Here is a 12,521-nt window from a genome sequence, read left to right on the forward strand (position 1 = left end):
CACCAGGACCTACCAGAGCCACGGTATACCAATAATCGGGGGTACCAGACACCCAACAGCAAACACCAAGAAGAAGAGTCCTCACTGGACTCCCAAAGCACCAGAACCAAGCCCCATTGAGGTGTGTTGAAACACCCAAGACCCAGTTACTGAGTGGCCTAGCTGTCTCGAGATTGCCTCTCAAAGTTGCCTGCTCCTGACCACGAGGACCTCAAGATGCACAATGCCCGGCTGACCTATTCGTTCTGCTCCCGGCCTTACTGGCCCTGGAACTGACTAACTGGCTGTGCTCCCGTGATCCCTCCAAGGTGCCCCCTCAGACTTACCTGTAAATCCACCCATGAGATGTGTTTTCAAGTTGCCCCCTTCATCTTTGTACACCTTTTTCTAAGACCCTCTGCACTCTGGTCCTGCCCAATCTGGGACGCTCCTGAATGTGTCATGCTGGAACTTGAGACCAGGTCTCAAAATCGACCAAAAATGAGAAGGCGAACTTTCTGAAAGCATTGCCTGATTTTCTATGCATTTTTCTGCTTTTTCACTTTGTTTCTTATGGTGCATAATTTAAAATAAAAGTGATATATTTTCTGAACTTTGAAAAATCATAACTCAGAAATAAAACTCAGTGTTATTTTTATAAATTGTTCTTGCATTTATTCTTGAGTGTGTGTCTCATTTATTGCCTCCTTGGAGTACCAGAAATGCTTAGCACTACCATCTGATAAGCCTAACTCCTTTCCCACACTACCCCAAAAAAGAGCATAAGAACTATCTGCTTTTACCTCTGTGTACCATTTGGGATTCTCTGGACTCTCTACAGTGTCCTTCTGTTTAGTACACTATATAGAGATCCAGCTTCCTACACAGCCGCAGAAAGGAGCAGAGGCAGCATTCTCATAATAAAGGCGATGCCATGGAACCCACCATTCAAAACCCCCATGGAGTTACACTCCTCATCATGAAAGCATGCAAGGACCGTCTGATGAGTGCCCCACTTTACAGTTGCTCATGCTCTGCAGCCCAAACTGCAAACCCATTTTTGTACGGCCATTGCTCGTCGAAGTTAAATCTCAAAATGCATTGGTAAGTCTCCCAATCTCCACTCTTCGAAGCCTCACTATAATGCTGCTAATTTTAATGCCCTACATAATAATTAAAAAATTGCAACTAGTAATTTGAATATTACAGGTAGAAGTAGAAGTCCTTCTAGCAATTGTACAAGTAGTAGGAAAGGTTCTAGCTACATCCATGTTATAAATGTCACTACTACGAATTGGAACTAACAATATCAGGAGTACCCAACACAGTTTCACTGGTTGGAGGACCAAAATCAGTTGTTAGGATGGGAATGCACCCTACATCGATTTACAGATGTGTACCCCACCTTGAGTAACTCACCTGTTTTCACTGGTATTCTAACTTTTTTGTGCCCTACGTGCCCGACAATCCTTAGCATGTGCTGTAAGCATCAACTGGAAAGTCTGCAAGAAGCTACTTGAAAATTGCCCTTCTGTCGCAAAGGCTGCCTAGCCTGCTGGGAGAGAGAACCTGAAGATACCCCTTGCTGGATGGGACTACTTACTTATACTATGTAGTAATAGTACTGATTGCAGTGGTTGTAGTCTGAGCAGTAATAATAATAACACTACTGGGGAAGCAGTACTAGTGTAAGTGGTGCATGTTCTAGCAGCGCTAGCAGTAGCAATAAAAGAAAAACTAGCTGTAGAACTTGAATAGAACTAATTCAAGGTTATAAAACATTTACCTTGTTCCACATACTGAGTGAAGTGTTTTTTGTATTGACCATGTTTCCTTTTAAAAAGTGAAATCTTATTATACTCCTCCGATGAAGAAGCCAACCAAATTGACCCAATTAGTTTGGATTTAAATTAATTTGGACTCTATTAAAAACTGAAGTCTGTCCCAGCTGATGGAAGGAGTTAGGGCGAAGTGAACCCAATGTAGTGCCATAAAATTAGGCCTCAGCGGAATTTTATTTATGCGGAGTAATGAGAGTAATTTTGTTCTGTGTTACTCTTTGACGTGGATTTACTGATACTAATGTGATTATTTCTGCTAGCATAATTAAGAGTAATTTGGAGGGAAAAAAATCCTTCTGCGAGAGCATATTTAGCGAGCGCAAGCAGCCACTTTTGCTCGCTATTTGTGTTCTGCTGCATTTAGTGTTACTGCTTAGTGCAAAATGCAACCTTGCATCCATTTTTGAAGTAAGGATGCGTTTTGCACTGAAAAAATAGGGCTAAATGCCGGGATTAAGTTGGAAGGAAATCCTGCCCTTAGAGCATTCATATTCTACTGCATTTAGCACTCTTTCTGAGCACAAAATGTATTATTGTGCCCATTTTGGACGTGAAGGAGCGGTTTTGCCCTAAGAAATAGCGATGAACACAGAATAAATCATCTTGTGTAAATATGCGGAATTTCGAAGAATTTTTAGGTAATTCCCCATCATCACACTACACTGAATTCTGCAAATTGCGCATAGAGCTACATAAAACCCCTTTCTTTGACTCCCCCTTTCCACCGCTTTTATAAAAATCCTAGCTTTCATTCACTCTCAATGATAAAAACAGTTTCTCATGCAAAGCAAAGTTCTTTTATCCTTGATAACATTGAAGAATATTTATATATCATTTGTGCTATATGAAATATGCCCATTCTTCTAATGTATCCCTTTTTTTTAATGTAATTCAGCTGATAAGAATATTCTGTCTAGGAAAGACTTTTCTAATTTGGTCATCCACAGCACTGCATTAACTTTAGAGGAATGAATTCCCAAAACAATGGTGCCTCTTCCACAAATGCACTGAGTAAGTGGATAGCACCTCCTTAGTATTATTACTTCACATATGGCCAGATGTATGAAGTGATTCTCAAAATCGACCCGTTTGCGAATGGGAAAAAGCTTTTTGGGATGTATCATCCCAAAAGGCCATTGCAAAATAAGGAATCACAACATTTGTGATTACCTAGTTTGTGAATGCATTCAAGGAATTGCAAATTGCTATTTCTTAAATGCAATTCTGGAAGCACTTAAGTTGTGCGATTTTGCCTTAAGAAATCGCAAATTGCCACCAACTTCAAGTTGGTGGTATTTTGCAATTTCCTAAAAAAATGCACTTGTTTGCTTTTTTCAAAGTGCCATGCGGCGCACATACATGCCCTCAGGGCATGCATGTGCACCACATGTGCACACATGCATATTTCAGGGGTGCAACAGGGCGACCTTTTGGCACCCTTGCACCCTTGAAATTGCATTTGCAATTTGCGAGTACCTATTGGGTACTCGCATATTGCGAATGTCTTCCAATTCATTCCTATGGGCCTTAGGGCCCATAGGAATGAATGGAAAGGTATACCTTATTTTTCACAATTAAGGAATATGTAGGAATCACAATTATTATTGCGAAACCTACATACATTGCATTTTGCAAGTCCGTAATAGCGAATCGGTAAAATTCACTATTGAGGACTCGCAAACTGCAATGATGATACTTCTGCTCCATAATCCTTTGTGGATTAGCTCAAAACCATCTAAATATCTATTCGGATGCGATTCGTACACATAGAAAGGACTAAGCTCTCTGCACCTTTGCTGAGAGCGCGTTGGACATTACAGAGCCATTTATGAGTATGGGAAGTTATAATATCAGAGTATTACTGCATGCATTCACAAATGTCCCATGAAATGTCTATGACATACAGCGCTTTATACCCAAGCAGCTCAGGGCTCTTATACACTGGCAATAAAACTCGCTTACTTTAAAATTTGCTAATAAATGCACGTAAAGTAACTAAATGCTAAATTGAGGGGCTTTCAACTCTGCTGCCGGCATATTGCAAATTTTTTACTGACCCTGGTGGGGCGGTGTTTACACTGGGCTCACCCACTTCTACGTGCCACTTATGACACTACCTTTACTTTCAGAGAGGAAAAAAGCGAGGGCCTTCACCCTCCCACCATCCCCCCTACAACCTACCGGCATTTCTTTTACCAATTCACTCTGAGTTAATTTAAAACACAAGACACGCTGTATATATCAATCCCAAGAACTATCATTTTACAGTATGGTAATCTCTTTTCTTTACTATTCCCGTTGTTTTGTTCAGAAATAGGTATCATTTGCAGTGATAATGCTTTGCATTACATGCAATCAGGCACCTTATATGATGCAAAAAAAACTCGCTATCACCAATTACAATGGATTGAAAAGCATACTTAGCGCCTTATTACTGTAAGTAGTCATTGCTGGGGAAGATGACAAAATTGTATGTGTTACCAGCATAGTATGCAAGACTCTTTAAAGTATTTGCCTAGATCTTTAAAATTACACTCATATTTTGTTGTGTTATTAGCCCACTCAGACATAACAAACGAGCAAGCAATAAGCATTATAGCAATCGAAAGATGAAGCTCTTTGCTTAATGACTGCTGAGAGTGCTGCTAGAAGTTAGTTGTTGGAGGCATAGTGAGCATGATGTACTCTGTATATGTATGTGTTTCAACAGGAAAGCAGTAAGAAGACAGTGCAATACAACATAGCTGTTTGTTTTGGACTTAGGGGCTTATTTACAAGCCCCGATCGCCACAGGAACATCACTTTTAGTGACGTTGTGGTGGGGATAGGAGCTTCGTCTTATCTACAAGGCAGTGTTAAGCCACTTAATGTAGCTTAACACTGCCTTATACATAAGGCCCCCTTTCAAGCTACACTTAGCGTGAAAGGGGCAAGCAATAGGTGTTGTGGTGGGCGATCCACCGCAAAACACCCATTGATTTTGAAGCTGCCCCATATTTACAAGAGGAACGAAAATAGGAGGGGGCGCCAAAATTAAGACCAGTTGTGCAGCACACATAGAAACAGCAAAACACCAATGATTGTTTTTGTGCAGGAAAGGATACATTCTGCACATAAACAATCTTCTCCTCAACACAGGCACCCTTGCACTACGTGCAAGGGTGCCTGCCCTGGAGCTAGGCAGCTAAAGTTAACACCAGCGCAGTGGGGAATGCAGGGCTGCACCATATTCTGGGATATATGGTGCAGCTCTGTGTTTCTAAAGTGACGAAGCATGTCATTAGCCTTCTTGGCCTAATGACACGCTTTGCCACTTTATTGTAAATATGCCCCTTTTAAAAAAAAAATATTTTACAAAGTTTTATATAGCGCGAACTTGACCCGAATCGGATATCAGAGTGCTTCACATAGCACCAGTTGCATTACATGAGGACACATTCATTTTTGGTAGGCACTGGGAGATTAAGTGATTTGCCCAGAATCACAGGATGTTCAGCGTCATTGCCAAGACTCGAACCCAGATTAGAGGTTGACCACCCTAACCGTTATGTCAACTCCACTCCCCTTTCGAGTGCTGTTTAGAGTTTGGCGGAATGGGAGAACTGCTCCTAGTTAGTGGTTTTGGTATCAGCTCAAACCTGCAGCTCCATAACTTTATTTAGAGGTGGAGAAATGCCAGGTTTCAAGAGAGGGAGCTTCAGCCAACTCGAAATTGTGGACCTGGGTGTCTATCTAACACCGGACCTTTGGCTTGCAGTGAAGGTCACCCCAACCAATTGATTATTGTGCCTGGGACACCCATGCAAAGTATGGCAGATGACGGCACAGAAAACAAACAACGGGACAACCCTCTAGGAGAAAACTGGACAGGAGAGGGCCATTTTTCATCAAATTAACAACTACTTTGGGAGTTTGTTTCAGAAAAACAAAAATAAAGCCAACGGGGGTAAAAAGAAATGAGGCTCACTTTTCAATCTCCTCTGACTTCAGTGCATCTTCTTGCACATCACCAGATGCATTGAAGGCTCAGAGAAAACCCCAAGCAGGTTGGGATCTCTAACTATGGCAGGCAGTGCTCCACCAGGGAGTGCAGGCCAGGGCAATGACCTGGCACCCCGGCAAAAGAAACATGAGACATTTAGACTGCAGACTTATTTTTTTAGTCTTCATTAAATATTTGCGATGCTGCATTATGAATAATGATACTCATTCATGTATGATGATCATCTAAGCCTTGCCCAAAATCAAACAGAAACAAATGGGCCTGGTATAAAGTTCACTGTTAATTCAAACAGCTACAGATTGTGGAGGAAACTCTAAATGCAGAATTGAATCCATGGTTTCACTTCCCGCCATGGGGTGCGTGTATCAGGCCCATAGTCAATATCAGATCCATAATCAATATCAGGCCCATAATCAATATCAGATCCATAATCAATATTATGCCCATAATCAATATCAGATCCATAATCAATATTAGGCATATAATCAATATCAGATCCATAATCAATATTATGCCCATAATCAATATCAGATCCATAATCAATATTAGGCATATAATCAATATCAGAACCATAATCAATATCAGTCTCATAATTCGTTTTTGCCGGTCTAACAGTGCAAGGATGAATAATCATGAAGCCTTCTAGCGCAATCAAGAACTTCTTCTAAGACTCAAAGAGACAGAAAGAACACAACCTCAGAGGTCCCATTCTCTATGTCCACAGAAGTGGATATGATAAATCATCTAATTCTAAATGACTATTTAAGGGATTTGTGCCTGAGCGTCTTCAGGAGATAGCGTTCCTGCCGTTCTTGCAGCCCAGGCATGTCAATTAATTTTACATTTGGAATTTTTCCACTGACCTCTGGAGTGTGCGCGGGCTTGCCCTTTGTCCATCTACTTTTTTAACACACGCGTCCCTTCTTCTGTCTGAGGAACTTTTTGAAATTACAATATAAATCTATACTGATGACTTCTTGACGCTGTTTTCTCATTGGGTTATGCTAACTAAAATGAGCTCAATGCATGTATGAGTGTCATTGCATGTCAACGGATAGTCTTGTGGCGAACCATCACAAAGGCAGGCCCTTTTTCAAGTTCAAGAAATTCAACCTTTGACAAACTGCCTCCTCATCTACCCAAAGAATATGGGGCGCATTCTGCAACACACATAGAAAGAGGAAAAAGACTCTCAGCATAGTTTTTGTGAAGGATGGTGCCTCTTCCTACACAAAAGCAATCCTGCGTACAACACAGGCACCCTTGCACCATGGTGCAAGGGTACCTGCGTTGGTGCTAGGCTGCCAAAACAGCACAAGGGGAAAGGACAAGAATAGGCTGTATTGGATAAATACGGAAAATTCTTGCCCTTTCCCTTTGATGCAAGGCAATGTGTGCCGTGCGCCACAAGGTCATAAATATGCCACTGCGTGTTTAGAAGATCTAGCAATTCACAATTCTGTTTGGAATCTCGAACACAAATGTTCCCGCAATAGGACTGAATCTTTGATTTCGGGATGTTTTTGTGCTATTGGTTTTGTTGATGATCTCATCAGGTCAGAACAATGGTAGTGGCACCTTGGTGAGGCCAAGGCCACTAATAGATATCTGTCGTCTACGATCACCTAATGCAGTTTTGGCATCAGACCGGGTTGGTGGATGTAAATGGATATGTGGTAGGACTGAGGTGAATTGTGATGGCACCAAATGTGAATATATTACATTTGTACCTACTCACAGCTATGACTGACCCATTACTGGTCTCTGGTAGGACCCGCAGGAGAAGTGGCTCACAAATGCTCCAGTATAGTGTGATCAGGGAAGAATATCCTCAGGGAAGAATCTAAGTTGTCTTTCAGGTTTTGTGTACACACCAGGACGAGAGCTGTAAGACTAGAGGTTTTGTCTGAATGGTGATTATCTTTTCTCCGGTATGACACTGGGACTAATCTGGGAGCAGTGCATCCGTCACCAGAAGTGAATCTTGTTCTCCAATGAGAAGAAGGTCGGTGTATCAGCCCAAATGGACCGTCTTTTCATTGCAGCATGAATTTGTAACAAATTGATTAAGAATAAATAGCATCTTCTTTGGAGTTCTACTATGATCCATGTTGAATGGCACTTGTAATAAATGGGACATTATTAAGATGGCTACCCTCCTGAAGGAATAATCACAAAACATGCCAAAGTGAACCCCAAAGTCACTAAATTAACTTGATCTCAACCCTCTGATAGCTATGTCATAGAGCAGACAGTCTTAATTTAGGGCAATGTGTAAAGTATTTATACAGTGCCAAAACATTAGTAAAGTCAATATGCAGAACAATAAAAAAAAAATCCAAACTGAACTAGAAAAATAGATCAAAAGTATATTCAGAAAATTACACCAAAATCACACAAATATAATAAGGGGAACCGAAGATCTGATTTTTTAAAGTTTTGCGTAGGAATAGTGCCAGGAAGCACAAAGTGCCGAAGATAGTCAATGGTTGTGGTAGACCCGGACCTAAGTACAATTTGACCTGACTGATATAGCGCAAGTCACATAAACCGACCAGGTTCATCCTGGTCCAGGATTTTACCTTCTGACTTTAGTCCTTAAAGTCCCAATCCATTGCCGGAGCACACTTATTAAGCCTCCTAGGACCTAAGGGGAGTCACTTTTAGACAAACAGAGTGTCCAGCTGAGGCACAGCAGCAGGTTCCAGTCCAGATCCAGTTGCCACTGGTCAACTGCGCAGATGTAGAAAAAGGCCTCTTTTACCTTGTTGTGTCCCAGTACCTTTAACAGGAGTTAAGCCATTTGAATCTTGGAGTCACTTTTTTCTGTAGGTACAAGTGTGAGAAGATCCATTCTTTTGGGGTTCTTCTGAGGCTGCAGATAGCAGAGTTAGTCCACTTCTGATCTTCCTCAAGTCTAGGAGTGCTCTCAAGTGTGTGCCTGGAGATGCCACATATATGCCTTGCATGATCTAGTGGGTGGGAAAGGCTCCTGGGTGCACTCTATTCAATGAGGTAAAAGTTCCAGAGGGTAACCGTTGCCATAATTGGGGTTTTCAAACTAGCAACATTCTTTGGCCATACGAATCTTGGGGTCTGAAGGCTGGGTGTGCATGTGGGGAGTGTACTATGGTACTCCTAGTGTCCATATCCATCTAACATTAATATCCAGTTTGAGGCAGCTACTATACCCACAAGGCACCCAGATACAGAGGTCTGGTAGATCAAAAGTAGGAATTGTTTTTTCAGCAACCAGACAGCGGATACACAAGAATTATTTTGGCATCCTGTTTCCCTTCATTTCAGGTGCACCACCACTGTTATATGTAAAACTCAGAGACAGAAGTCTGGGAGAACAAAAGTAGGGTTTTCAGCAATCAGACAAGGGATACGGAAGAATTGCTTGGACATCCTCATGCTGCAGCGAGAATCAACTTTCACAACAGAATGAAGGCAGTTGCTGCCTGGATGCAAGACAACTGCCTCAAGCTCAACTCGGACAAGACTGAATTCCTCACACTGGGACCCACCCTCTCAGCCGGAGATGACTCCTGGTGGCTACCACACTAGGAAGACCTCCCACCGGACTACGGACAAAACCTCGGAATCATACTGGACTCCTCGCTCTCAATGAACTGCCAAATCAATGCAGTATTCTCGTCTGTTTCTACATGCTCCGCCTGCTTCAAAAGACATTCAGATGGCTCGCCACAGAATCCAGAAGGACGGTCACCCACACACTTATCACCAGCAGACTTGAATTTGGCAACACACTCTACGCCAGCATCACCCAGAAACAGCTCAGGAAGCTGCAGAATGTCTAAAATGTCACAGTCAGACTGGTCCTGGACACCCCCTGCCACAACCACATGACACATCAGCTCCGACAACTCCACTGCCTCCCTATCAATAAGAGAATAACCTTCAAGCTCCTCAGTCACGCCTACAAGCTCCTCTACCACGCAGGACAAGAACATCTAAACCACCGCCTCACTTTCCACATTACTGCCAGACAACTCGCTCCTCCAATCTCACCCTGGCCTCCATCCCACACATCTACAAGACAAGAACTAGAGGAAGATCGTACACCTACCTCACTGTGAAGACCTGGAACAACCTACCCCTCCACCTCAGGCAATCTGCGTTATTGACCCATCTCTGGAAGGACCTCAAGACCTGGCTCTTTGACTGAACCTCCACAACCAGACAGATCAGTAGCCCCCCAGCACCTAGAGACCCTCACAGGTGGGTAGCCATGCTTTACAAACCCCTGTTTGATTGATTTATTGATGCTGTTTCCCTTTTTTTCAATGATGCCCCAAAGTGTTATATATAGACCTATCTGACCTGTCAAGCAGGATGTGACAATCGAACAGAATTTGGCACTGTTAATGTAAAAAAGGATGCTTGCAGAACCACCCTGCATATTTTGTTAGGTTCACAGTCTTCTTTACCCATTTAGGTCAGCCTACTGATTACTCTTCGGAAACACCTCATACCTTTTTCACAACCAGTCAAATGCTAGTTACTGTTTGGCAGAAGTGGGAGAGCAAATACAAATGTAGCCTCCAGGAACTTCAGGAAGGGAAAAGGTAACCCATTATTATACATCCAACTTTACCACTGATTTGTTAATAGCTATAAAAAATTTGTTGTTTAATTACTTTTCTAGCTACATTGCAGTATTGAATAAATAAATGAATGAATAGTTTTGTATACAGCACAGCTAATCCTGTCCAGGTGCTGTGAGTTACAGATGAGACAAAAAAAAACCTTAGCACCATATTAGTGATAAGAGAAAAGCCAACCTTTCAATCACCTATGAAATACAGATTCAAACTAGAGGCCCAGGTCCAAACTGCAAGGGTAAGCTGGTTCCAAGCCATAGCAGCCAAAGAAGAAAAAGAGGGACCCCGCTTTCTCATATGCATGACCCACTCTACTACCACCAAAGTGGGCTTGTGCTCTTGATGGACAATAAGGCAAACATCTTTTTGCAGGATGCCAAGCGATCGGAAAGAAAAAGTGCACTATGAACCTGCAATTAAGGTTTAAATAGAATTTGCTTTTTAATGGGCAGCCAATGAATAGGTCATAGGTCGTAGTCAAAGCATGCCAAGGAAGTCTCAAAATAAGGCAAGCAGCGTTATTCTGCAGCAACGTGACTGCTTATAAGTAATTGCTACAACCCCTGCTCCTCACATATCCCTGTCCAAGTGTATCAGGGAATAGCCTTTGAAATATCAGAGGCAGGTTAATTGGGCAGCTGTAATTGATGAGCCAGGTTTCAATCATGAAAAGAAGATCTGTCTCAGTAGATCGAAATTGTTATGCACAAGCTTTTATAGAGAGAAGGCGTTGATTACCATAGTTGAAATCTCCATGCCCCAAGGCAATACGTTACAATGCCTTGCCTATACATATGATAACCTGTCCAGCTAGGCCTAAGGAGCACCGTGAGGCACGTTGGTTTAAAAGACTCACCTGCCGAGCAGATAAAGGCCAGACCTTTGGGTTTCTTTTACCCTCCTAATCAGATGATGTCCCTTGGCCTGCAGCCCACTCAGCCCAGGCGTATCATTGATGTCCCTATGTGCCCCTCCTACTTCCATCAAAATAGGTGTGAGGTTCTCTCAGACCTAAGCGAGGTTGATTGACCAACTAGACAATCAGGAGGGCCCATGGACAATGAGTCAAAGGGTCACCCATACGCTGAGGCAGGGGGAGCTGGGATTAAAGTGGTACCTGATAAAGCAGAACCTCTTAAAAATGTTAGTATACATTTTGTGGGTCTCTCGGGAAAGGTAAATAGGAATAACCCCACACCTTGTAGGGTGGATGTCAATATAACGCCTGAAAATAGGTGCCCAGGGGAGGGGTCATCCCAGACAAAAGTGGTTATTCCCTGGTTCCTTCAGTGTTACCACCAGATACAGATCTAGGCCACTCTATACCCCCAGTAAAGTTAATCTCCTGGAACATTGCAGGTATGCATTCTAAATTAACAGACAAAGTTTGGATGGAATATATCAGGGGTTTTGATGTGATCTGCTTACAGGAGACGTGGGCCAAATAAAGTATTTAGATGGTTGGTAACCAGGCCTTTGAGATGCCCGCTACAGCATCATTGTTGGGGAGGGCTAAAGGAGGGTTTGTAACCTTAATCTCAGTTAGATTCGGCTCCCTAAAAGTCTCTTGTGTAGGATCCTCTCAGTGGTTCCAATTGATTAGGATCACTAATATGCTGCAGATGAGAGTCCTTCTTGTAAACTGGTATTATAACATTTTTGACCCAAGGAATTGTGATTGGATAGAATCCCTGCAAATGGAAATTGCTAATGTTTCTGCGAAGTGGCAACCTTTATGTGTTTTATGGGTGGGAGATTTTAATTGTACATCTTGTGAATTTAGTAATGAAAGACTTGTTTCTTGGACACCGACGCCCAGCCATTGGCGCATTTCATTCACACCCCGCAGGGAGAGGTGCTGAATACTATCATCATCGAGAATAACATGGTCAGCCTAAATAATAGTTTCCCAGTCCAGTGCCCAACTTTTGTTATGGGGGTAGGGAAAGTTCGATTGATTTTATGCTTATTTCTATGGAATGTTCCTCTCTGGTGTGCGATTTACATTTGGCTCCGGAAATAGCAAGGGACCTCAACCCACTAATTGTCTCACTTAAAGTAATAGCATGA

This window comes from Lissotriton helveticus, chromosome 3_1 (genome assembly GCF_964261635.1).
Source record: "Lissotriton helveticus chromosome 3_1, aLisHel1.1, whole genome shotgun sequence".
In the NCBI taxonomy this organism is placed as follows: Eukaryota; Metazoa; Chordata; class Amphibia; order Caudata; family Salamandridae; genus Lissotriton; species Lissotriton helveticus.